General features: G+C 42.8%; 1 protein-coding gene across 2 annotated transcripts in view; it reads right to left on the reverse strand.

Moving 5' to 3' along the window:
* Positions 1 to 23323, reverse strand: part of adra1d (adrenoceptor alpha 1D) — a 62608-nt gene that overhangs the window by 23158 nt on the left and 16127 nt on the right. The window lies entirely within an intron of this gene.

The following is a 23323-nucleotide window of genomic DNA, read 5'->3' on the forward strand; positions in this document are numbered from 1 at the left end:
GCAAATTATGGGAAAATGTGCAAACTCCACACAGACAGTTATTCAAGACTGAACACAAACGCAGGCACGGTAAGGCAGCAGTGCTAACGCAGAGCCACCGTGCTGACCTGTGTCATTTCCAAGGACAGGAAAAAGAAAGAGACAAAAGCTCAAGCCAACAAAGAAGTCTTAACATGAACATGTTAGCTAATGTGCTGTCAGAAAAATAAATCTCCTGTGGGCAAGTTGCAAGTTATGCATAAATCACATCTGCACTCAGGTAATTAGCTTGAGTCACAGTTGAAAAGCTTTTTAATTTGAGACTTGTTTGATATTTATTGCAACAATTAATATCCACAATTAAGTGACCAAAAATAGCAGCAGATGATGACTCACGATAATTTAGAATTTGCAGTCTGACTGGCCGTTCCAGACCAGTTGGCTCTCAATAATTGCCTAAATTGATGATTTTAGAACATCTGGCTTAAACAATGTCTCAGCCCAATCAGAAGTTACAAATGAATATCTGTGCTGAAATCACCATTTCACATGTAGCATCCACGATGAAAGTCAATTGGAAAAGTGCCCTTCACTACTCAGCTGTTTTAACAAATGACAACACACTGGTCAATGGGAACAGTCACAGAACTTTCTGTTCTTGCTCAGAGACAGCGAGTTATATCAATATTAGCATCTATCAATAATCAGAATCATGCTCTTGTGCTAATCAAGCACAAGAATACTCATATTCAAAAGTATTTCACTGGTTACAAAGCACATTGAAATATCTTGAGGTGGTGAAAGACACGATTCTTGGTTTGTTCTGTAGAACACAGTACAATTGTGCTTTGATTATTGCAATCTCAATGAAACTTTAATAATTAAGGATACCACATTTACTCATTTATGCATGTTTTCTACATAAATACAAACACAATAAATTCTACATTCCATTTAATGATAGTTTTGGAAGTCTGTAAAATGCCTGAATGAAATGTGAGGTGCTTGTCCTTGAGTTTCCATTAAGCATCACTGGAATAATATGCAAAAATCCTCTCTTAAAGTTCTGGACGCATTCATTAAAATCACAACTTTAAATGAAACCACTTCAACTGAAAGATAAAAATAGAAATTGCTGGAAAAGATCAGCAGGTCTGGCATCACCAGAGAAATCAGAGTTAACGTTTCGGGTTGAGTGACCCTTCCTGAGAACTGATGATAGCTAAGAAAATGTTGGTTTATTTGTAGAAGTTAGGACGGGGTGGGGGGAAGGAGTAGGGACTAAATGATAGGTGAGGATAGACCCCAAAGAGAGAGAAGAACAGTTAGACAAAGGAGTGGATAACGATTTGGGTAGGAGGGTGTTTAGTCCAAGTAACTGTGGGAGTCGGTTGGTTTATAATGGGTATTAGTGGCCAGTCTATCTCCAGAAATGGAAACAGATGTCAAGCAAGGGAGGAATCAGGCTGGACCAGGTGAAAGTGAGAGCTGAGTGGAAATTGGAAGTGAAATCCATGAACTTTTTCAATTCCGGATAAGAGAGGCAGGCAGTGCTGATGATGCTGATTATGTGGGTAGGGGCCAGAACAGGACTGGATCAAGGAATGTTTCACGTACCTCATAAGAGACAGGTGTAACTGGGGCCCACACACTTACCCATGGCCACCCCTCTGACCTGCAGAAAATGAGAGGAGTTAAAAGAGAAGTTGTTGAGGGGGAAGACTAGCTCAGCCAATCGGAAGAGGCTGGCAGTGGTGGGCACAGTTCAGGAAGAAGTGGAGAGACCTGAGACCATCCTAGTGGGAGATGGATGTGGAAATGGATTGGAAAGGTTTATCGATTTTGCTTCCAAGTTCCACTCCACTCTTATCTTTGCTTGGTCCACCTCTGACTCCTCCCTTCCCTTTCTCGACATCTTTGTTTCCATTTCTGGGGATAGACTGACCACCAATATCTACTGCAAACCCACTGACTCCCACAGTTACCTGGACTGTATATTGTTATACCCTGTTTCCTGAAAAGACTCCATTCCATTCTCCCAGTTCCTCTGTCTCCGTGCATATGTTCCGATGAGTTGAGAGTGTGGTGCTGGAAAAGTACAGCAGGTCAGGCAGCATCTGAGGAGCAGGAAAATCGATGTTTCAGGCAAAAACCCTTCATCAGGAAACCTGAAACATTGACTTTCCTGCTTCTCAGATGCTGCCTGACCTGCTGTACTTTTCCAGCACCACAGTCTCAACTCTAATCTCCTCACTTTCGTCCATATGTTCCGATGAGGCCAACTTTGACAAGGGAGCCTCCGAAATGTCTACTTTCTTCCACAACTGAGGATTCCCCAGCACCGTTTTCAACAGGGGGCTCACCTGGATCTGACCCATCTCCTGCACTTCCACCGTCACCTCCTCTCTTCCTTCCTGCAACAGTGAAAGGGTCTCCCTTGTTCTTACCTATCATCCCACCAGCATTCAAATCCATCCACCTCCAGCAGGATACCACCACTAGAAACATATTCCCCTCACCTTCCTTGTCAACCTTCTGCAGGGACACCCTGGTCCAGTCTTCCTTCACTCCTAACACTCACCTCCCCAACAGTCTCATGGCATCTTCTGCTACAACAGCAGAAGATAAAACACCTGCCCATTTACCTCCTCCCTCCTCAGTAGGGTCCTCAGTATCCATGGACCCAACCACAGCTTCCAGGTTGAGCAGTACTGAGCAGTGCTCAGTGAAGCGTTTGATAAGGTTTCCCACTGTACACTATTGCAGAAAATATGGAGACAAGGATAAAGGCTGATTTAGTGGTTTGGATCAGAAATTGGCTAGCTGAAAGAAGACAGAGAGTGGTGGTTGATGGGAAATGTTCATCCTGGAGTTTAGTTACTAGTGGTGTACTGCAAGGATCTGTTTTGGGGCCACTGCTGCTTGTCATTTTTATAAATGACCTGGATGAGGGCATAGAAGGATGGGTTAGTAAATTTGTGGATGACACTAAAGTCAATGGAGTTGTGGACAGTGCGGAAGGATGTTGCAGGTTACAGAGGGACATAGATAAGCTGCAGAGCTGGGCTGAGAGGTAGCAAGTGGACTTTAATGTGAAAACGTGTGAGGTGATTCACCTTGGATGGAGCAACAGGACTAAAGAGTACTGGGCTCATGGTAAGATTCTTGATAGTGTAGATGAGCAGAGAGATCTCAGTGCCCATGTACATAGATCCCTAAAAGTTGCTACCCAAGTTGATAGGGTTGTTAAGAAAGCGTATGGTGTATTAGCTTTTATTGGCATTGGGATTGGGTTTAGGAGCCATGAGGCCACATTTGGAGTATTGTTCTGGTTGCCCCATTACAGGAAGGATGTGGAAGCTTTGGAAAGGGTGCAGAAGAGATTTACTAGGATGTTGCCTGGTATGGAGGGAAGGTCTTATGAGGAAAGTCTGAGGGACTTTGAGGCGGTTCTCGTTGGAGAGAAGAAGGTTAAGAGGTGACTTAATGGAGGCATACGAGATGATCAGAGGATTAGATAGGTTGACAGTGAGAGACCTTTTCCTCAGATGATGATGGCTGGCATGAGGGGTCATAGCTTTAAACTGAGGTGTGATAGATATACCACAGATATCAGAGGTAGGCTATTTACTCAGAGAGTAGTAAGAGTGTGGAATGCCCTGTCTGCAATAGTAATGGACTCACCAGCTTTAAGGGCATTTAAATGGTCTTTGGATAAACATATGGATGATAATGGAATAGTGTCAGCTATTGGGCTCTAAATTGGTTTCACAGGTCGGTGCAACATCGAGGGCTGAAGGGCCTGTACTGCGCTGTAATGTTCTATGTTCTACACTTCTCACAACCTAGTCTATTGCATTCGCTGCTCACAATGTGGTCTCCTCTTCATTGGGGAAATGAAGCATAGACTGGGGGACCGTTTCACAGCACAAGTGTTCTGTCTGCAAAAAGGACCCCGAGCTTCCAGTTGCCTGCCACTTTAACACACCACCCTGTTCCCTGGCCAACATCCCTGCCACAGGCTTATTGAAGTGCTCCAGTGCAGCTCAGCGCAAACTGTAAGAACAACACCTCAATTTCCACCTGGGGACCCTGCAGCTTTCCAGACTCAATATCAAGTTAAATAATTTTAGGACTTGAGTTCTCCCATGTTCTTACCCCAAGCCCCACAACCACATAGTCTGCTATTACATAAGCCCCACAACCACATAGTCTGCTATTACATACCGTCCATTGTTAGCCACTAAAGTTCCTAATAACAGCTATTCACCCTCCTAGCCAGATTGTTGTCCAAACCTTTGTCTGTCTAACTATTGTTCTCTCTCTTTGGGCTCTATTGTTTATTCCTTATCCCTTCCACCCCACCTTCTCTTCTGCATATAAACCTATATTTTCCCAGCCACCATCAGTTCTGAGGAAGGACCACTTGAACCAAAATGTTAACTCTGATTACTCTCCACAATCCAAAGATGGGCAGGTTAGGTGAATTGGCTGTACTAAATTGCCCATAGCATTCAGGGATACATAGTTTAGGGGCATTAGTCTGGGGTAAATACAAGTTAGGGGGAAATGGGTCTGGGTGGGTTACTCTTCGGAGGGTTGGTATAGACTTCTTGGGCCGAAGGGCCTGTTTCAACACGGTAGAGATTCTGTGATTCTACAAATGCTGCCAGACCTGCTGAGCTTTTCCAGCAATTTCTATTTTTGTCTCTGATTTACAGCATCCGCAATTCTTTTCATTGTTAACTTTAATTGAATCATAGATTCCCAATTGGAACTGCTGCTGAAACGGGAGTTAATGTTTTTGTGTACAATTCCTGCCTGGAAAAACTGATGCACAGTTTGGTGCAATACTATGTATTCCTAAATTTCTAATTTGTAGAATAATATAAACCACTAAAACTAAAATAAAACAGTTGTTCTGCATTTTATCAGAAAAGAAAGCATTAAACAATACAAATTGAAAAGCTGTACATTCTTAAATGTCTACATTCATGAATAAAGTAACCTACAAAACAAAATAAATTTAGAAATATATAAGAAATGCAATATCAGTATAACTATAAAATATTTGGTCTCTAGAAGGAGTTGCTGAAAGGGGTCTCAGGACTTTGTAAGAAATGGAAACAGAAAGTGGTAGAAAACTCAGTAGCTTGGATAGTATCTGTGGAGAGAAAAACAGTCAGAACTGAAAGCAGTCAGGAAATGGTAGTCTTTATGCTGATAGTGAGGGTGGGAGAAGGAGTTAGAGGTGTAGATGAAGAAAGTGCCCAGAAAGGCACAAGAGGAATCAGACAAAGGGATTGTGATACTATGCCAGGGAAGAAGAGAAGATGAATAGGTGAGAACAGAGAACAGTAGAAAATGGCTTGGTTGTTAGGGGAGGACAGGACCTGGGACTGTTCACACTCTGAAACTGTTAGACTCGATGTTGGGTCCTGAGGGCTTTACGGAAGATGAGGTGTTGTTCCTGCAGCTTGCATTGACTTTGCTGGATCACTGAGGGAGGTCCAAGGCAGAAACATAGGAACAGGAGGAGGCTATTTGGCCCCTTGAGCCTGCTCTGCCTTTCAATAAAATCATGGCTGATCTGTGGCATAACTCCATAAGCCTGCCTTAGGCCACATCCCTTGATACCATTGCTTAATAAAAGTTCATCTCAGATTTAAATTTAACATTGAATTAGCATTGAATGCCATTTGAGGAAGATAGTTTCAAATCTAAATTACCCCCTGCACGCAGCAAAGTTTTCTAACTTCTCTCCTGAATGATCTGGTCCTATTTCTGAAATTATGCCCCTTGATTATAGTGTCTAACAATTTTCCTACCACAGATGTCAGGCTAACTGGTCTATAATTTTCTGGTTTCCTTCTGTCACCATTGTTAAGGAGCAGAGTGACATGAGCAACATTCCAATCCAGTGGTACATCTCCAGGGAACTCTGAAAGGTCATGGTTAGGGGCATCAGCAATGTGCTCTCCTACCTCCTTTAGCACTGTGGATGGAAACTATTAGATCCTGGGCATTTGCCGATCTTCAGTTCTATCAAGTTCCTCATTGTTGATGATTTACTTGAGGTAATTTTACTTAGATCCTGTCCCTGAGCCTCTGTTCATTTCTTTGGGACTTCCAGCAAGCTATCTTCCTTTGCTGTTGTGAATATTGACACAAAGTAACCGTTCAGTATGCCTGCCATTACCACATGGACATTGACAAGACTCTCAGCCTTCAGTGGGCCAAATGGACTCGCTTTCCCTTTATATTACTACAAAATTTCTTCTTAGTCTTTTATGACTCTTGCAAGTTTCCTTTCATAATCCTTTTTTAGCCAGTTTTATAAGCTGCATTTTGTAGCCCTTTGTTTGCCTTTGTATTTCTTCCATTCTGTGGGATCTGTACCATTGGCATAGCAACATGGTGTTGTTGAAGTGACAGGCATAAGAAGCTCAGGGTCATTCCTACAGACCAATGTAAGTGTTCTGCAATGCAGTCTGCATTTCATCTCTCCAGTGGAGAGGAGATCAGAGTGTGAGCAAGGAATTCAGTAGGCATTACACTCAGTAAGAGCAAGTAATTCAATATTTCACCTTGGGTAGCAAGGAGGGAGGAGGTAAATGGGTAGGTGTTACAACTTTTCCGATTGCATGGGAATGGTGCAGCATAGATGTGGGAGGGTGTTGGAAAAGGAAGAGGAATACACCAAGTTATTCCAGATGGAACAGTCCTTGTGGAATGCCAACAAGGGAGGGGCATGTGTGCCTGGTGGTATTTCACTGTGAGGTGGCAGAAATAACAGCTTCTGATTGTTTGGATGTGGAGGTGAGGTGACAGTGAAGATTTGGGGGACCTCACCCTTATTGTGGAAAGGGGGGGGAGGGCAGAAGAACTGGAAATGGGTTGAACATGGCTAAGGGCCGTGTCAACTATGGAATCCTTGGTTGAGGATGAAGGTGGACATCTCTGAGCACCCGCTGTGGGAGCTGGCATCATCAGAACAGGTGCGATGGAGATGGAGAAACTGGGAAAACGAGGTGGAGGCCTTACAGGAAGAGGGATATGAAGATGTACAGCCAAGGTAACTGCGGTAGTCAGTGGGTTTGTAGTGGATATTGGTGGTCAGCCTATTCCCAGAAATGGAAACAGATGTGAAGGAGGGGAAGGGAGGAGTCAGATTTGGACCAGATGAAGGTGATGGAAATTGGAAACGAAATTGATAAATTTTTCCAACTTTTGATGAGTGAGGGAAGCAGCACTAATCATGTTTTTGATGTACTGGAGAAAGAGCTGAGGGGAGGGGCCCAAGCAGGATGTGAATAAGGAACATTCCCTGTCGCCCACACAGATGGGCATAATGGGGACCCATGACAGTACACCTGGCCACAGCTTGGTCTGAAGACAGTGGGAGGACTGAAAGGAGGAGCTATTTAACATGAGCTCAGTCAGCTGGAGGAAGGTGGTGGTGGATGGGAAGAGTTCAGGCTTTTTTTTAAAGAATAAATGGGGAGCCCTGACACCATCACTCAGAACTTTTGTTGCCTGCTTACAGCAGGAATATAACCAAGGGGAAAGTGGAGCCAGCTGAAAAAGCTGGATCTACAGCAGATCGAGCAGCCGGCTAAAGAAGCCCCCAGTTGGTGGCAACCCGAACCAGAGATTTTAAAGGTGAAAAAGGTGGGCGGGAAAGGGGGCAAGGAGAACGAGGGTGGGAGTGGAGGGAAGAGAAGAAACAGAGTAATCTTCAGTGGTAGCGTACTAATCGACAGGGGAAATGTCAGAAGGTGAATGTGCACGTGTCAGATGTGCACCCACAGCACAGAAAGTCTCTTGCAATTCCGACTATAACACCAATTGTAATGTTAAATAAGACCATAAGGAAAAAGTACAGGAGTAGGCCATTCGGCCCCTTGTGCTGCTCCACCATTCAATAGGATCATGGCTGATCTGACATTCCTTACATCCAATTTCCTGCACTTTGTCCTAAACCCTTGATTCCCCTACTATGTAAATCAAAACAAATTTGACTGAGGTAATATTAAACAGAGAACTTAATGACAGAAATAGAAACACAGGAACAGGTGCAGATCATTTAACCACTGGATAATTCCACCACTCAATGAGAACAAGGCTGACAGGTGATTGAATTCGACATGGCAATTTCCTTTGAAACATTAAACAAATAGTTAATTATTGATCAACAAAATCTGTCAAGCTCAGATTTAAAGTTAACAATTCACGAGCATTAATTTTCATTTCTGGAGGAGAATTGTAATATCCTTCAGTGCTCCCATGCTCTAAGGGTAGAAGTGATTTTTGGGGGAGAGGGAGGAAGAGGTTTTACAGTGACACTCCCCAGCCACAGTGCAGTTAAAGGTGAGAGCAGATACTCTAAAGTGAGTGGCTAACCCACTTCCTTCCAGGTCATCCTGAAGCTCTTCCTCATATTATGGGCGGGGGGGGGGGTGTCGCGGGGAGGGTGCAGACATCTATCAAAGCATATAAATTGCCAACTAAAGGACACTTAAAGACCTCAGTTCACCTCAGCTGCTTATCATGTGGTGTGCAGGGGAAGGTGGAGAGCAAACAGGCCTGTCACAGCGAGAACATATAAATGAAAGAGACAGGCTCCTCTTCTGGGGAGTCAGTTGCATAATGGCAATGGCACTGGACTAGTAATCCAGAACGCCCAGGCTGACGCTCTGGAGATAGGAGTTCAAATCTCAGAAGATGGTGAAATTTGCATTAAATTGAGCCCTGAAGAAGGGCTCATGCCCGCAACATTGATTCTCCTGCTCCTTGGATGCTGCCTGACCTGCTGTGCTTTTCCAGCAGCACATTATCAGCTCTGATTTCCAGCATCTGCAGTCCTCACTTTCTCCCATTAAATTATAAACATCTGGCATAAAAAAAACTAGTCAAATGGTAACCATGCAGTCACCAGAGATTGTCAGAAAAGCTAAACTGGGTCACTCATTTCCTTCCATTTAGCAATCTGGTTGACTCAGAGGAATTAAGGATGGACAATAAATGCTGACAGTAGTCAGTGATGTCCACATCCTGCGAAGGAATAGAAAGGAGGGTCCTTCATGCTCATGAGGGCACACCCAAAGTGGCACCCCTTCCCTATGTGACTCCTCATTCCAGTCTCCAAAACCTAATTCTTCAACACCTTGCTACAATCCTCAGTCCCTGCTTGACCAAAGTCTGCAGGCTTACCTCAAAGGCTGGTAGCAACGTTACTTCTTGATATTGCCTTCAATCCCAGCAATGGCTATGGCTGTTTTCTATCATTGCCTGGACTGCTCAGTTGCCAGCTAAATAGATTAACCATCAATTCTCATGGGCGGGTCTTCCTGTCCCTCAGGTGGAAAGCCTCACCTTGTTGGCATCACTCCAAGAGTAAGTAGTAAGGTAGAAACTTACCTTTTGGTTGGGAGGGTGTGGGGTGGGGGAAGAGAGTGGGTGCAAGGTATTCCCCCCCACACAGCAATTTCACTTCTGAAAGGCTTGACTTTTATTTTAGACACTGTCACCCAGCAATACAATCTCCTACCATCGGAAATAGTTTCTAACTAGTTTAGCTGTTCCCTTTACCATCTGGAAATCTTTGATCTTTAACCTTCTAAATTCCTAAAAGTACAACACTAATTTCTGAAAAATCTTGCTCTTTAATCTTGGGAGTTCAGGTCTCTTTTCGATAAAGCTACACAGCCCTTCCTGCAAAGCAGTTATGGTGCTTAAGACTGCTCATAATAATCCAGTGTGTCTAACCAGGGTGGTGTCGAGCTGAAAAAATACTTCTAATCCTTTGTATTCTATTGGTCTAGATTTTACCAATAGATTCTATTGGTAAAGACCACATTTCATTACCTTTTCAATTATTTTCTGAATATGTTCACAAAATTTTAATGTTCTTGACCCTCCATTATATTTAGCTTTTACAGTTTAGAAAGTATTTTGTTTTGTTGTTAATAGGTCCAAAATAATCAACCTTTCATTTGGGTATTGTGAAACTTATTTGCCCAGCTTTGCCCATCCACTTTAACTCTTTCTATCTCATTGCCATATTGTGTTCCTATCTGCAATGCTGCTTACCTTTGTGACATTGGCATTCTTGGATATGTGACTTTTCATTCTATTGTCTGAGTTGTTACCAGGCAACCAGAAGCTCAAGTTCAAGCTCGTGATTTGAACAAAAGTGCTCAGCAAAGTGACTACTCCGTCTGCACCTTGCCACCACAGCTTGGAGGTACAGTAAGATGCTGTTCCACCTGGAAGGAGCGTTTGAGGAATGGACCGGAGTTTTGCAGAAACAGTGAGTGAAACTCAACGTTGGGCTCAACAATGTCAGATTGTAACCTTGTCAGAAAAATTGTTAGAAAATCTCTTGCTGTTCTGTTTTATCATGCCACCTGTTTCAACTCAAGCAGTATCATCAATGTTTGCACCTACTGTTTACTCTTTATTGAACTCATTGAGTTTTTTTATTGTATTATGGTTATTAAAAAAGAAATCTGGGTGTCACGATCAACAGTACTCAGTGCCTATCCCTGGTGGCTCTTGAAGTGGTAAAGCTTGCTAACCAACTGAGAGGACAGTTAAATGTTGACCACATTAATTAATGGCTGAATTTAGGTCGACATGAGGTTGGAACAAGGATTGTAGATTTCTTTCCCCTCCCTGATCAGAAATGTCATGGTTTTAAAAATCCCATCCTTGTGGACAAATCAGTCCATTGCCCACTTGTCTCATCCACATCCCCATAAAATTATTTTGGTGGTGTCAAATTCTTTGCACAGATACTAGGTATCATACAGATTGCTGCCAGGATGTAATTCTCAGAATCACAAAGCTATTACCTCACGAAAGGAGACCATTTGGTCCCATTGTCTCTACACTGGCTCTCCAAATGAGCAGTAAGGGAGTGAACATTGCCAACAAGTCTCTCAGAATTTAGCATTTCTCCAAACCTGACCTTCTGCACTTTCCCGAATTTATTTGTTATACCTTTGACGCCTCAGACTTCAAGACACTAGTCCTGGAATAAGCTCCTTAAACCTTTTCATTTCCATTCCTCTCTCACACTCTACTTGAAGTGGAGTCATACAGAACAAAAACAGACCCTTCGGTTCAACCAAGCCATGCCAAACATAATCTCTAACTGCCTGCTCCTGGCCCAAATCCTTCTCACCCTTTCCCATTCATGTACTTATTGAAATCCCTCATAAATGTCATAATTGTATCCACATTCACCACTCTGTCAGGAAGTTCATTCCACACACAAACTGTGTAAAAGATTTACCCCTCATATCTTTTTTAAAACTTTTTTTCTCACCTTAAAAACATGCCCCCAGTCTTGAAATCCCCCAAACTTGGGAAAAGACAACCACCATTAACTCTGTCTATACCTCTCATTATTTTACAAACTTCTATCAGGTCGCCTCTCAGCTTCCTACACTCCAGCGAAGAAAGTACCAGTCTATCCAGCCTTTCTTTATATCTCAAGCCTTCCAGATCAGGGAACGTATTGGTAAATCTCTTCTGAACCTTCTCCTGCTTGATAATATCCTTCCTATAAGTGGGTGACCAGAAATGGACACAGTATTCCAGAAGAGGGCTCACCAATGTCCTGTACATCTTCAACATAACTTCCCAAACTAAACTCTAATCATCGTCTGATATGTCCCAGTTTTCTTTGATTTTCTTCCTTTTGTGAAGCATCTCATGACAATTTATATTGTTGAAGGTACATGAAGTTGCTGAATTATTTTCCTTTGATGCCAATCTAACAGCTTCACGTATACTTGATGCCAGTTTCTTATCTTCAGATTTTTAAAGTTAAATGTACATTATTAAACAGCCATTGTGGGTTTGGCTTTCATGTTCTCTGCATTATTAGTTGAGATCCTAAATTGATGATGCACGAGTATATCTCTATTACACTGTAACAAAAATAATTCTGTAGAATTCAGTCCAACAGTCCTATTAGTACACTGATAACATTTAGGGAAATCAAACATCTGGATAACTACTTGTTAGGACTGAGGCAGAAAGTAATTCTCAAGGTATTTGCAATTCAAAATTAGGTAGATAAACTAACCTATTAAGAAGAATTCTGACAATACTGCCTGGTTTGGAGTGTTTTAACTATGAAGAGAAGCTCAGCTGTTTTCTTCAGAACAGAGAAGGCTGAGGGGCACCTAAATGAAGTACAGCCAGTTCTTTTATAATGTGATGGTTGCGTTCTTGTGCAACCCTGCGTTATAGAAAAATTGCACTTTAGAAACAGCGCTTGAATTGTTGGCACGGTAATCACGTTACAGCCAACGCATGTTTTAAAGTTTGTGCTTTAGAATCAGCACGTTTTGAGAAGATTTGTAGCTCAGGTTGAGGTTCTGGATGTAGGTTTGCTCGCTGAGCTGGAAAGTCCATTTCCACACGTTTCATCACCCTACTAGGTAACATCTTCAGTGGGCCTCTGGGCAAAGCACTGCTGATAATTCCTGCTTTCTATTTATATGTTTGGGTGTCTTTGTGTTGGTCACAGGAGATGACATCACTAACCTGAAGAAACCCACACATATAAATAGAAAGCAGGAATTATCAGCGGCACTTTGCCTGGAGGCCCACTGAAAATGTTACCTAGTAAGGTGACGAAATGTCTGGAAATGAACCTTTAGAATCAGTGTCCCCAATTAGTCAATCATGTTACAGAGAATTTGCACGTGATAACAGAATGATCTGTATATAAGATCGATGAGGGACAATGACAGGGTAGAAAGTAAACAGCTGCTCTCTGTAATTTAATTGTCAAAATGAGTGAGGGATAGTTTTAAGGTGAAGGCAAAAGATTCAGAGGAGATTTGAAGAAGATACTTTACTTTACACAAAGTAATGCATTGCCCGGGGAGGGTGGTACTGCTGGGAAGCTTCAGAACATTTAAAAAGTACTTGAGCAAGCATTTGAACTGTCATAACAGTGAGTGGCACTGTGGCTCAGTGGTAAGCACTGCTGCCTCACAGTGCCAGGGATTAGAGTTCATTCAATTCCAGCCTTGGGTGGCTATGTGTGTGCAGTTTGCACATTCTCCTTGTGTCTGCGTGGATTTCCTTCAGGTGCTCTGGCTTCTATCCACAGTCCAAAGGTGTGCAGGTTAGGTGGACTTGGTAAATTGCCCATAGTATCCAGAGATGTGCAGGTTATGTGAATTAACCATAAGCAATACAGGATTACGGGGATAGGGTAGGAAGGTGGGTCTGGGTGAGATGCTCTTTCGCAGGTCAGTATGGACTTGATGGACCAAACTGCCTGCTTTCACACTGTAGGGATTCTATGATTACATTCAAAGCTATGGGCCAAGTGCTGGAAAGTGAAATTAGTGTAGATAGGTTGAAGCAGAAGGGACTCTTCTCTTCTGTATGATTCTATGACACTGACGAAATTAAGGGAAAGATGAGATACTGGCAATTCAACTACAGTCAATGCACGATTCCAAACCAACTACTTCCATGGTTTGTTCAGAATCTTCTAGGACACTGTAATTGGTTCCAATTGTACTCTTGGTGCCGAGATAGTTTCCATTGACCTTGCTGCATTAACTTCTGCACAATTATGCTGTGAACTGAATGTTTAACATTTGCAAACAAAAAAAAGTCTCGCAGCTCTTGATTGCAAAGGCTAATCAGTCTGACTGGAATTCACGCTCTTCACCGTTCACCTGATGATAGGCTGCACTTTGACCACAGCAAAAATCACTTAACAATTAGGCACCAACTGTGAAAGCTGAAGTTATAATTGTTTCTTGTCTTCCTAATGTCTTCATGACTCACATTCCGAGAGAGTTATAGGGAAGCCCCAACAGGTTTTTTTGTTGGAGATTGCAATACTTCCACTTGCTTTATGCAATCAACCACGGAATAGCATATTTTGCAATTTGAATGCAAATGCACTGAAGTTGAATTTTAGAGGACAGAGTGAGACCACTGGAGGTAAAATCCCCAGTGTGTTTGTGGCAATCACAGAGCCAATTAACTTAGGTAGTGATGGAGCACGGCTGTTATAGCAGAACTTAACAGCAAGCAATCTATTGTACAGAAAAGCACCAATTTATTTAAAGTTTATAGGTACACCACAGCAAACTATCAACAGAGACTATTTGGAATGAAACTCTATGAACTCATGACTAAAACTGCTTCTCCTGATAAAAGCAAAGACACAGTAAATGGAGGATAGTTACATGATATCCATAGACTCAACCTCAGTCACTTGTGTTGTACATGCAGTTGAAGCAAATCTTCACGTGAGCATTGGGTAAGTTTACTGTGTCCAGCTGCTTGTAGTGTAATGATTTCACAGGGCCTACTATGAAAGAGGAAAACCACTTCCTGGTCTAATTAGAAGACGCTCTTGGATTGAACAAGAAATAGTTTATTGAATGTTAACAACTGGCTACAGATTAGAGAGACATTATTCCAGAGACTGCATGGAGGACCTGGATGTCAGGTCTTATTTCTCAGATTGTAAGCTGTTTTCCCACAAATCCACACAATATCATTGCAATGGGTGGTGCTTAAGGCACTCCTCACTGTTAACCCTTTAAAATCCTTAAATAAGAAGATACAGTATTGCATTCTCCAGGTCTGGAGGGCTTCACCCAATCACCACCACTCTGGTCGACAATACTGTTGTGGCTCTATGCAGTTCAGACTCACACTCTGAATGGGATTTCATATTCCCCCATCCCCATCTCCACCTCCAGCTGCTCCACCACAGCTACAGGATGCAGGGGGCTTTCGATTGGGCAGCTGAGTGTGGGTTGGGAACGCCACCACCTTCCCAATCAGCTCAGGCCTGGCTGGGTAGACAGCAGCCTTCCTTCTCAGAGAAAACCTGAGGCTCTGAAATAGTCAGCTACGGGCCTTAACCCAGCAACATGGGTGGGATTCTCCATCCAGGCAGACCCAGCCCTACTAAGGGCTCACCTAAAGGGCTCCCTCATTCTAGGGAACTCTCTCTTTGAGAAATCTAGCAAAAGGGGTTGGGGGGGGGGGGGGGGGGTGGGGGGGGAGAGCACTAAAATCATTCTCTGACCTCACTTCCCATCTGTCTCACACTCACCTTTATCTGGGACTCCATAGGTCAATCCTATCTCCAGACCCTTGTGTGGTACCAGCTGGGACTACCACTCTCAGTGGTGATGCCAGTCCAGAAGAGCTGCCTGCTCCCAGCTCAGGGGGAAACTGCAGTTCTACTTGAGGCTGTGCGTGTCCGTGTGGGGGGGGGGGGGGGGGGGGGGGGGGGGGGGGGAGAGTGGTGGGTGGCATCCTGGTGCTGGCCAGCTCAGTGTCTGAGTAGCCAGGCCTTCCAGAGATGCTCAGACCAGCAACGTACTCATTAAGTTTCACTTAACGGTGACCTTTATGCAAATCTGTTGCAGTTGATTCACCGTTCCATGAAACAATTTAAAGACAATTTTAATACTTCATTTCTCACCTTCTGAGGAGGTGCCTCACCTTCAATTGCAATGGTTGCCATAAATTTGGGAGGAGCGAAACAGACGGAGGCCAAGTGGGCTTTCTACTAATCCTGGCCAAGGTCGTGACAACCAATCGAAAAGTTCGTTCAAGGGAACCCCTAACATATATGTGCAGAAAAAGGAGATCATCACACTCATGATAGGACATTCCTGTTGTGTAGGCTATGCCGTCATGGAGTGATGAATGAAGGTTATACTGTTACACAGAAATATTGGTGTCAGGGAGAAAGTTCACTGTGGATTCTCTTCTTGGAAGTGCTCTCACATTATTCATCCTCCTTATAAGATTAAAAGGATTAAAAAGTTGGATAGAGTCCATTACAGTAAACGCTTTCACCTAATCTGCAAAAGAAACAAGGCTCAATAAGCCAAATGAATTTTTCTTCTTGCATAACATGGGACTGTGCCAATATATATAACACAATGAACAGGATTATAACGATAGTGTCAGGCTCTCTGTCATTAAGTTTTTATTTAACTCTTTCATGGGATGTGGGCATCACTGGTAACGCTAGTATTTTTTGCCCATCCTTAATGCCTTTAACTCCATGGCTTGCTAAACCAGTTCAGAGGGCAATAAAGAGCCAATAACATTGCTTTGGGTCTGAAGTCACATAAAGGCAAGCTTGATAAGGATAACAGATTTCCTTTCTTAAAGTGAAGTAGTCAACCAGATAGGCTTTTAGAAAAAAAATGTTAATTATGATTAGCATTGTCAAAAGTCCAGTCAGTTCTGCTATAACGTGCATTACTTCAACACGAATTGGCTATAACGTGATAGATGAATTTAGACCATTACTTATAGAACGTGAACTTTCCTCAGCTGTATTGGTTCTAATGCAATTCCAGCTTCATTAGTTTAAATAGTGATGCTATTATGCGATTTTCTTATATCGTGGGGTCGAACGGGAATGGAACTATCGCGTTATATCAGAACCGACTATAGCCAATTCTCGACTTATTAATTAACTTGAAATACCAGTAGCTGTGATGGTGGGAATTGATAATACTATCTGATATTTTGCCTAGTTCTCTGGATTACTAATCTAGTGACATTACTGTGACACCACAATCTTCTCTCAGATCAGCAAGAGTACCTCACTGACTGTGAACAAACTGTTGATGTCATTATGATTTTGCTGTATCTATCAGAGGGAAAATTTTAAAAGCTATTATTAAAGAAGTTAAGAAGGGCACTTAGAAAACTTCAAGATAATCAGGCAGAGACATCATGATTTGGTGAAAGGGAAGTCATGTTTAATCAATCTATTTGGGTCCTTTGAAGACAATAGCGAACCCCTTGCATCAACTCCAACACTGGCATCCACCCAAAACTTGAAAAATTGCCCAGCTATGTCCTGTACTCAGAAAAAAGGATTAATTCAACCCAGCAATTACCGCCCTCCCAGTATACTCTCAATCGCCAGTAAAGTGATGGAAGGGGTCACCAACAGTGCTATCAAGCAGCACCTGCTCAACAATAACCTGCTCAGTGACGCCCAATTTGGGTTCTGCCAGGACCACTTAGCTCCTGACCTCAATACAGTCTTGCTTCAAACAGGGACAGAAGAGCTGAATTCGAGAGATGAGGTGGCAATGACAGCCCTTGACATCAGGACTGTATTTATCACGGGTGGCATCAGGGAGCCCTAGCAAAACTTAAGTTGTGGGATTCGAAGAGTCTGCTGGTCAAAAACATATCTAGCACAACGGCTCACCTTATAGTGAGAGACTGAGCAGTTTAGACATGTATTCACTAAAGTTTAAAGGATGAGAGGAAGTCCAATTGAGGTGTACAAGAGCTAAAGGCCATTGATCAAGTAAACGAACAGTGGATGTTTCCCATCATGGGGCATTCCACAATGAGAGATCATTGTTTTCAGCTATAGGATAGCAGACTTAAAACAGATGACGAGGAATTGTTTCTCTCAAAAGGTTGTGGATCTGTGCAGTTCACTCACCCAGAGTGCAGTGAATACTGGGACACAAAATAAATTTGAGGAGGAGTGAGACATATTTTAATTAGAAATGGACTAAAGAATAATGGGAAGTGGGTAGGAAAGTGGAATTGAGGCAGAGATGAGTTCAGCCATGTTAGTATTAGGTGTGGGAGTAGACTCAAAGGTCTGAACTGCCTTCTTCTGCTTCTAGTTCTTATTTTCTTATGTGAAGTAAGTGGTTGTGGTTGTCAGAGGTCAGTCATCTCAGCTCAAGGACATCTCTGCAGGAGTTCCTCAGCATAGTGTTCCAAGTCCAACAATCTTCAGTTGCTTCATTAATGATCTTTTATCCATTATAAAGCAGCGGTGGGGATGTTACTGCTGAAGGCACAGCTTGCGACTCCTCAGGTGCTGAAATACCCTATGTCCATATGCAGCAAGACCTGGACAACTTCCAGGTTTAGGATGACAAATGGCAAGTAACATTCGCAGTACACAAGTGCCAAGCAATGACTGTCTCCAACATGAGACAGTCTAACCATCATCTCGTGACACTATCATCACTTAATTATCCAGTCAATACACTAGCTATATCATCAAAACATAGAAATGTTACAGTGCATGACACCATTCGGTCCATCAAGCTTGTACCAGCTCTTCAAAAGAGTGTCACTAACTAGTGCCTATCTCCTGCCTTTGTTGTGGTTGGTAGCACCTTTTAGGAATAACCAGGAGACATAGAGAATTCATCAAGATGATAAGCCTTTCCTTGCAAACAAAAGCCGTTGCCATCACAGAAGTCAACCCTGAAAGCCCCGGACAGCGAGAGTACTCTAATGTTTATGTTATTCTAAAAGCTATGCCCTATCCCTGTTACATTAGCATAATCAATCGCACTTAACCCTACGTTATATCCCCTTAACCAATCAGACTCTGCTCCAAGTGTCGTCTGGATTGCTGCAGACCATCACGTTGTGCCGTGGTCATCTTTCTTTACCTTTTGTCACCTGACAGGCTGCACTCTGGATCTGGTGTTGTGCAACAAACTGGATTCGATCAGGGACCTCGAAGTAAAGGAGCCATGAGGAGGTAGTGACCATAATATGATAAGTTTTAATCTGCAATTTGAGAGGGAGAAGGGAGAATCGGAAGTGTTAGTATTGCAGTTGAACAAAGGGATCTACAGGGCTATGAGGGAAGAGCTGGCCAAAGTTCAATGGTTCAATACCCTAGCAGGGATGACTGTGGAACAACAATGGCAGATATTTCTGGATATAATGCAGAAGGTGCAGGATCAGTTCATTCCAAAGAGGAAGAAAGATCCTAAGAGGAGGCAGGGGCAGCCATGGCTGACGAGGGAAGTTAAAGACTGTATAAAGAAAAGAAGTATAACATAGCAAAGATGAGCGGGAAGCTGGAGGACTGGGAAACTTTTAAAGAGCAACAGAAGATAACTAAAAAGATAATACGCAGAGAAAAAACGAGGTACGGAGGCAAATTGGCCAAAATTATAATGGAGGATAGTAAAAGCTTTTTTAGGTATGTGAAAAGGAAAGAAATGGTTAAGACTAAAATTGGACTCTTGAAGACAGAAATGGGTGAATTTATCATGGGGAACAAGGAAATGGCAGAAGAGTTGAATAGATACTTTGGATCTGTCTTCACTGGGGAAGACACAAGCAATCTCCCAGATGTAATAGTGGCTGCAGGACTATTACACGTAATGAATGACCTGAAGGGAACTTATATCAGATAGGAAATGGTGTTGGATAGACTGTTAGGTGTGAAGGCTGATAAGTCCCTGGGACCTGATGGTCTGCATTCCAGAGTATTTAAGGAAGTGGCTCTAGAAATCATGGACAGATTGGTAATCATTTTCCAATGTTCTATTGATTCAGGATCAGTTCCTGTAGATTGAAGGGTGGCTAATGTTGTCCCACCTTTCAAGAAGGAAGGGAGAGAGAAAACAGGGAATTATAGACCGATTAGCCTGATGTCAGTGGTGGGAAAGATGCTGGAGTCAGTTATAAAAGATGAAATTACGATTTGTTAGGATAGCGTAACAGGATAGATCAGAGTCAGTATGGAGTTACAAAGGGGAAATTGTGCTTGACTAATCTTCTGGAATTTTTTGAGGATGTAACTATGAAGATGGACAAGGGAGAGCCAGTGGATGTAGTGCACCTGGATTTTCAGAAACCCTTTGATAAGGTCCCAAATAGGAGATTAGTGAGCAACATTAGGGTACATGGTATTGGGGAAAGGTATTGACTTGGATTGCAAATTGGCTGGCTGACAGGAAGCAAAGAGTAGTGATAAACGGGTCCATTTTGGAATGGCAGGCAGTGATCAGTGGGGTACCACAAGGTTCAGAGCTGGGACTGCAGCTGTTTACAATATACATTAATGATATAGATGAAGGCACTAATAGTAATATTAGCAAATTTGCTGATGACACAAAGCTGGGTGGCAGAGTAAAATGTGAGGAGGATGTTATGAGAATACAGGGTGACTTGGACAGGCTAGATGAGTGGACGGATGCATGGCAGATGCAGTTTAATGTGGATAAATGTGTGGTTATTCACTTTGGTAGCAAGAACAGGAAGGCAGATTACTATCTAAACAGAGTCAGGTGAGGTAAAGGGGAAGTACAACCAGATCTAGGTGTTCTTGTACATCAGTCAATGAAAGCAAGCATGCAGGTACAACAGGCAGTGAAGAAAACTAATGGCATGCTGGCCTTCAAAACAAGAGGAATTGAGTATAGGAGCAAAAAGGTGCTTCTGCAGCTATACAGGGCCCTGGTGAGACTGCACCTGGAGTATTGTGTGCAATTTTGATCTCCAGATTTGAGGAAGGACATTCTGGCTATTGAGGGAGTGTAGCATAGGTTCACGAGGTCAATTCCCAGAATGGCAGGACTATCATATGTTGAAAGACTGGAGTGACTGGGCTTATATACACTTGAGTTTAGAAGGATGAGCAGGGATCTGATTGAGACGTATAAGATTATTAAAAGATTGGACACTCTGGAGGCAGGAAGCATGTTTCCACTGATGGTGAGTCCAGAACCAGAGGACACAGTTTAAAAATAAGGGGTAGGCCACTTAGAACAGAGTTGAGGAGAAAGTTCTTCACCCAGAGAGTGGTGGATATATGGAATGCTCTGCCCCAGAAGGCATTGGAGGCCAAGTCTCTGGATACTTTCAAGAAAGAGATGGATAGAGCTCTCAAGGATAGTGGAATCAAGGGTTATGGAGATAAGGCAGGAACAGGAATACTGATTGTGGATGATCAGCCATGATCATAATGAATGGTGGTGCTGGCTTGAAGGGCTGAATGGCCTACTCCTGCACCTATTGTCTATTGTCTCACAAGGCTAACATGAGCATGCAACTGAGACCTTACATTTACGCAACATCAGGTGAATTGGCCATGCTAAATTGCCCGTAGTGTTAGGTAAGGGGTAGATGTAGGGGTATGGGTGGGTTGCGCTTCGGCGGGGTGATGTGGACTTGTTGGGCCGAAGGGCCTGTTTCCACACTGTAAGTAATCTAATCTAATCTAATCTAATCCCAACATGTATTACTTTGTAGTTATATATTCATATTTACCATACCTGTTCCAGATACCACATTTCTATCTAAATAATCATCCAATGATCGCTTGAATGTCTCAATTGAACTGTCTCTACATTTCCAGGCAGAACTGTCCATACGTACGTTAAGTGTGTGAATATGTTTTCTCCCATCACCCATCCTTCCTTTGCACATCATTTAAAATATATGACCTCTCAACTTTGTTCTGTTTATGAGTGGGAACAGCTTCTCCCTATTTACTGTCTAAAAATACTTTGGCCACAAGAGCAGATCATAGATTCGGAATCTTACAGTGGGATACTCCCCTCCTGACTCCCCAAAGCTTATCCACCAGCTAGAAGGCACAAGTCAAGAGTGTGATGGAACACTCATCACTTGCTTGAATGAGTGCAGCTACAACAATACCCAAGAAACTTGACACCATCCCGGGCAAAGCAACCTGAGTAGCACCATATCCAGTGCATCCACTCTCTCCACCATTGGCACTCAGTAGCAGCAATATGCATCATCTACAGATAGCACTGGAAACATTCATCAGGGATCCTTTCAACCCCATGACTATCACCATCTACAAGGACAAAGGCAGCAGATATGTGGGAATGTAACCACCAAACTACTGCACATTCTAACTCAGAGATATATCAGGGTTCCTTCTTGTTAACGGTTCAAGATCATGTCATTAGAACTCCCTCCCTAATGGAATTGTGGGTCTACTATAGCACATAGACTTCAGCAGCTCATGATGGCAACTTGCCACCCCCTTCTCAAGGGCAACTAGAGACACCTAATAAAAGCTGGCCAACTAGAGAAGCCCAAATTTGATTTGATTTATTATTCTAACATATACCAAGACACATTGAAAAGTATGGTTTTGCGTGCTTACCAAACAAATCATACCCTACATGATAATAGAATCAGGATAATAGAACAGAATGTAGAATATAGTGTTACAGAGGCTGTAGTCTATTACCAAGGGAGTGATTACAAGACCAGAATTTAAACAGGTAGGACTGTAAATTGTAAAAATTGTGTTCTAGAATTTAAGTGCTTAATGGGCCTTACAATACATTAATGTCAATGTGTCACTGCTACTTACACAGTAGTAATTACCCAAATTAAGTGTGAAACGCTCACTCACCTCCTTATTATAGACTACACAGAAAGTGCAGAGAACGATCAACTCTAATATACGAGATGTCCATTCACAAGTGTGATAACAGTGAAGAAGAAGCTGTTCTTGAATCTGTTGGTGTGTTTTCAAACTTTTGTATCATCTGCCCAACAGAAGAGGGTAGAACAGAGTATAACTGGGCTGGGAGGGGTCTTTGATTATTTTGGCTGCTTTCCCGAGGCTGCAGGAAGTGTAGACGGAGCCAATGGAAGCAAGGCTGGTTGTCGTGATGGACTGGGCTGTGTTCATAACTCTCTAATTTTTTGCAGTCTTAGGCAGACCAGTTGCCATATTAAGCTGTGATGTATCTGGATAGGATGCTTTCTATGGTGCATCTATAAAAATTGTTAAGAATCATTGTGGAAATGTCCAATTTCCTTAGCTTTCTGAGGAAGTACATGTGTTGGTGTGCTGTAACATCAATGTGGATGGACCAGGATAGATTGGTGATATTTACTCCTAGGAACTTGGAAGCTCTTGACCACCTGCACCTCAGCATCACTGCTACAGACAGAGGTGTGTCCTCCATGCTGCTTCTTGAAGTCGTTGACCAGCTCCTTCGTTTTGCAGACATTGAGGGAGAGATTATTGTCTTTATACCATGCCAATAAGCTGTCTAGCCCTTTCCTGTACTCAATCTCATTGCTGTTTGGGATCCAACCCTCTACAGTGGTGTCATCATCAAATTTGTAAATGGAGTTAGAACTGAATTTGTCCACACAGTGGTGAGTGTATAAGGAGTACAGTAAAGGGATGAGTACGCAGTCTATCCTTATTGATTGTGGTATGTGGATCAGGAAATCGAGGATTTGGTTACAGAGGGGGAAGCAGAATCCTAAGACTTGGAGTTTGGAGATGAGTTTTGTTGGAATTATGGTTTCAGATTAGATTAGGTTATCTACAGTATGGAAACAGGCCCTTCAGCCCAACAAGTTCACACTGACCCTCAGAAAAGCAACCCACCCAGACCCACTCCCCACCCTACATTCACCCCTGACTAATGCACCTAACATTGGGCAATTTAGCATGGCCAATTCACCTAAACTGCATATCTTTGGATTGTGGGAGTAAATTGGCAAAGGCGAAGCTAAAGTCATTAAG

This window comes from Chiloscyllium punctatum, chromosome 1 (assembly GCF_047496795.1).
Source record: "Chiloscyllium punctatum isolate Juve2018m chromosome 1, sChiPun1.3, whole genome shotgun sequence".
Taxonomy (NCBI): domain Eukaryota; kingdom Metazoa; phylum Chordata; class Chondrichthyes; order Orectolobiformes; family Hemiscylliidae; genus Chiloscyllium; species Chiloscyllium punctatum.